Genomic DNA, 5,222 nt, shown 5'->3' on the forward strand with positions numbered 1-5,222 from the left:
GGTAGGCAAATTATTCTAGTTGATTAAACTTTCAATCATGGAAGCTAGGAAGTGTGGCAGTCGCAATTTGTTAGTTGCTAACTTTTATTTTTGAACCATTACCTTGCTTCCTACATTTCTGAGCAGCATCTTTTACTTAATTTTTATTTTTTTCATTCTGAACATTTTGTGGAAACTTTTTTATCAACTTATTCTGATTTTTTCTCAGGCATTTCGCTTTACGGAAGACAAGGAGATATTTAGAGAACCGCCAATTGTCAGAGCTGGGCTTATTCAAAACTCTATAGTTCTTCCCACAACTGCTCCCTTTCTGGATCAGAAGAGGGCTATCCATCAGAAAGTAAAACCAACGATAGACACTGCAGGTGCTTCAGGAGTGAACATCTTATGCTTGCAGGTTAGTCACGCCATGAAGCTTGAGCTATGCATTTTGGTTTCTCCTTTTGGACTTAAAGACTGAAGTTCAACTACTGAACTAATCTAAATCTAGGAAGCATGGATGATGCCATTTGCCTTTTGTAAAGGAGAGAAGAGGTGACGTGAATTCGCAAGCCTGTTGATGGGGAGTCAACAACGTTTCTTCAAGATCTAGTGAAAAAGTAAAACATGTTCATTGTTAATCCTATCCTTGAGAGGGATATAAACGATGGGGAGACTATCTTGAATACTGCTGTTATAATAGGCAATAATGGCAATATTATAGGCAAGCATCGAAAGGTAAGTGTAAATGTCGCAGGGCTCTGTCTTTAACGTATCCCTTTTGACTAGTCATAATGAAAAGCTTGATGATGGCATTTGGCAGAACCTCATCCCCATGTGAGTAGTTGGTTGCTGGGTGGCCACCATTTTCGAGATCAACCATAGAGAGCATTCCGAGATCGCGACTGGGCTTTCATGGCGATCCATCTTAGTCTTGACTTTAAATATGTCAGAAGGGATTGAAGCACCAGTGTCATTTCAGTATGATGGAGATTGATTTCCTTGCTTTTACGATCAATGGCACAAGAGGAGACAGCGACTATGACCACTCATATGACTAACCTGATAAGAAACAAATGACGATGACGAGGGTTGGAATAGACAAAGGTTCTCCTTATATAATGCAAGGCGACACCATGAGAACCTTGTTTATGAAATTGGAACAAGATTTGGATCTCCATCTCGATTTAAACCGGATGTCCAACAATATGCAACCCGGCACCTATTTGTGGACTGCAACTCACTTCTGGCCCAGATGAAGAACATATCCACAACCGACTCTCCTCGCGAGTCCAATCAAGTGGCAGATTGGGCAGCAAAGCCCATAGAAAAGGGACTCTCCCAGCTAACTGGCTTGAAAAGCCCCCTCAACCCCTTCGGTTGCTTTGTTTTGAGTCTTGCTATTGCTGTTCTTGTAGTACTTCGGATGTTTGAATGAAATTTACCTTTTTCGACCGAAAAAACAAATGGCTGCAACATCAGGTGATGGTGAAACTTAGAATGTCCATAACCCAAGAATGATGATGGTGAAGCTGCAAAGCCGACAAAAAAGAAAACTGTACGCAATTGAAATTATTTGTGGGCATATCCCGATGTTTCCATTAATCAATTTGAACTTTAAGTGAACTTGTTGCAGGTAAAAGGGGTAGACCTAAGAAAGCTTATCAATCAACCTAATCTATTAGACCCGCTTCCAATGTAGAGAATCCTTATTATATACAAATGCTTCTATAGTCTCTCGAAAAATCTTTTCCAAGAAATTTATAATATATCATAAAATAGTAGATCTCAATTTTTTTTTTATCTTTGATTTGTTAAGATATATCGTTTAAAATATATATAACAATGTATATGTGACGATGGCGATTTACAACCAGATGATTTATCAAATATATAGGTGTTATGAATTTTCAAACTTTTGAAAGTAAGAAGTTTGATTTATACTTATTTACGGGGTGGATGGGTACGCGATGTTCTATTTAATCGAGTGCTACAGTGGTGCAGAAAATGGTAGTTTTTGCTGGTACGAAAGGGAACAGAAAATGGTTGGATAATTTCATTAAAAAAAAAAATTTTGCAGGTTTGGTCCATTTCAACAAAACTATTATCTCTTTTTCTTCGCGATGGACCCTTATGCCTCAAAATCAGGAATACTTCGTCCATCAAAGGAAGACTTCTCTAAAAATTTTCATTTTCAATTGGGAAATCTGGCACGAAACAATGAAGAGATTATCTAAAATTGGAAAAAAAAAAAGGAGAAGAATAATCCAGTTCGAAGCAAAGAGTTCGAGTACGTCATTAGAATTCGGCTCTCAATTCTTTATTCTCCATCAAATATCCCGAGCGTGCTTCTCGTTAATGATCTTTTTTATCCATTCTCCTAGAGACTATGTTTAACTCGATGTCACGATGAATGATTCCAAAATTTTGAAGTCGGCGTCGATATCGTTTGATAATGTGACGAAACAATTTGATACAACAGATCAATTTCCTTTGGCTCTAAGTCATCACCTTTGCTTCTGTCTTCAACACCTCCAATTTGATCCTAGATTCACTCTCTCTCTCTCTCTCTCTCTCTCTCTCTAAGCGTCTCTATCAGTCAGAATCTTCTGCTTCGACTTCTCCTTTTGAGCAATCGTCTTCCTATGAAACATTAAGTAGTGATTGGGCCTCTACATTAGGTCTTTGCTGGAAGCAATACGCAATCAAGCATCAAAAGCAATTACTAAATCCCATGGCAGGATTTTGCAATATGCATTGACAACAGACCAGGATCCCCTGCGCACGAAAACAGAACAATGAGTTTCGAATATGTGCACCGAAAGAACCTTCTGCCTGGATTGTTCAGTTTCTAACCTGCGTAAAAGTGCAGCTTTGATTCCGGATTGCAAAACCTCTCGGTTGCCGGCGCATAAAACAGTTAGGAAGCCTCGTCTCTTCGAGTTTCCCCGCAAATTAACAGTGCAGTGCCCGAGTCGTTTCGAACTTTGGGCTCTGTCGACGGAACAAGCCCCAAATCCAAACTCCAATCTGTGGCAGACCCTTTCGACTCGAAGAAGAAGCCTTATCTCATGATTTTGCTAACGCTTTTGCGAGAGAGAGAGAGAGAAGGTTGCCCTGGTACTCCCTCCATTAACTTATGGAAAGAATTGGACAGTGGGGGGCGAGCAGATGTAGAACAGGTGGCATTCATCGGCTCGAGGAACAAACTAAGTTTTCTCTGCAACAGACCCAAACCCACGGACGACAGTCAAAATCACACACTCTCTCTCTCGCTCTTATTCTCACCAACAGACCAAAACCAACGAACAGAGAGGCTCGCGCGGCTTCATTTTCTTCTCCGACCGACGGCGAGCCGTGCCAGGTCTGAGTTCTCCCGGGGGTGGGCTGCTGCTCGCGGTGGTAGCGAGGACATGACCACCGTGAGGCCCTCTGTCTTCATGGGCAGAGGGCACGATGGCAGGGGTGCGATGGGGGACGTAGGCACACGGGGGAGAGCGGTCGAGGCGGAGGGGCGGTGGGGAGAGGGAATGAGGTTGTCTGGGTTCGGGTTTTGGGTACTTTGAGGAAATTGCCACCTGAAATGAGGGCATTCTAGTAATTTTATATTTTATCCAATCTTTTTTTCAGTATTTTGATCTCTCGTGAATTTCGCACGGAAAAGTCAAAAGATATGGGACCCCGTAAGAGTATTTCTGTCATTCAATTGTTCAGGGGCATTGCCGCGCCAAAATGGGTGGTTATGGCGCCAGCTCCATTAATCTTCCTTCCATACGCTTTAATTAGTCACAGAAAAATACGATACTGACTTGTATTTTAGAATCTGAAACTTTATTAGTCATTTTATCGAAATGGCGATACTGCATAATCACAAATAGTCACGCCCTCACTTAATTGGGCACACTGTTCGCACCACCCAAGTAACGATGTTTATCAATTCACATACGAAAAGCAACGTTTTTAAACATCTCACATTTGAATTCTCTTGATGAACAATTTGGACTCGGCTGAGAACAAGATACATATGATTCGGCCCTCGTTCTTTTACACGGTGTGGAATCCTCTCTAAATCTTCATCTTCAAATGATATCTTCTCACTTTGCGCGAGGGGAATTCATCCTCAGGGTCTGATGGTTCACCTTTGCTCGATGAATAATGTCACGCCCTGAACCCCGACGGGCTCGCAACACCCCTCCGAAGGTCGTATTGAACGCGACGTCCCAAGACGCATCGCCGACCCAAACGAACTACGCAAGCGGAAGCGAAATAAAACAACCCAGATAACTAACATGATGACAAAATGATAGCACGAAACAATAATTGCATAACATCATAAAGCAGTCACTATTATAAAACGATAACCCAGGCTACCAATTTGAAACCACAATTTTCAAAAGGGGGCGGTGGTTGACAAGCTTATCTCCTCTACAAAAAGGTACTCAAAAGACAGGGTAATTTGATCAATCCATGTGGTACTCTGGCGGCATCTCTGAATCGATCACGGTCGCGGATCTAAAAATGGTTATATAATAACCGTGAGAACGAGTCTCAATAAGCAACACCCTAAACCCCACGTAGGCCAATGCGTACCCAGACAAGTTTTTAACATGCAATCTAACTGATAATATATATATATATATATATATATATATATATATAATTCACATCAATGAACTTACCTCGCCATCCAATCACATGCCCACACTACACATTAGTCAAATCATGATAATGAAATAATATCCCGATAATATAACACAATCATTCGAGCGCCATCCACATTCGCACCCAACCAATCCGACCAAACATCCACACGTACCATCAATCAATACAATCAAACATCAACACGTACTTTAAGCCGATCCAACCAATCACATTTCACACACGTGCCCAACCAACCATCTCACGACCCGCGCCACTGCGCCTCAGGTCCATTCTCACAGCCCGTGCCAATGCACCTTAGGCTCAGCCCTCCAATCAATCCGGATTCTGTTCCTCACTGGACATCTCGCACCTTCTCACGACCCGCGTAAACACGCCTTAGGTTTGACTTTCCTTTCACGGACCACCGTCAACACGTCTCAGGTTCGTTCTCACGGACACACAAGCCACACAATTCAATCAATTTCCAATGACCGCCATCAACACGTCCCAGGTCAAACTTTCCTTTCACGGACCACCGTCAACACGTTTCAAGTTCGTTCTCACAGGCACACAAGCCACACAATTAAATCAATTTCCAATGA

At 42.1% G+C, this 5,222-nt stretch overlaps 1 long non-coding RNA gene across 1 annotated transcript; it reads left to right on the plus strand.

Annotated features, from left to right (window-relative positions):
* The first annotated feature begins 211 nt into the window (after positions 1-211).
* Positions 212-523, plus strand: LOC130135045 (uncharacterized). Its single transcript, XR_008814534.1, has 2 exons — positions 212-397; positions 491-523. It is a non-coding gene; the product is annotated as an uncharacterized LOC130135045 (long non-coding RNA).
* The last annotated feature ends 4,699 nt before the right edge of the window (positions 524-5,222 follow it).

This window comes from Syzygium oleosum, unplaced genomic scaffold (assembly GCF_021117445.2).
Source record: "Syzygium oleosum isolate NSW1041296 unplaced genomic scaffold, Sole_v2.1 Sole_v2.27, whole genome shotgun sequence".
Lineage (NCBI taxonomy): Eukaryota > Viridiplantae > Streptophyta > Magnoliopsida > Myrtales > Myrtaceae > Syzygium > Syzygium oleosum.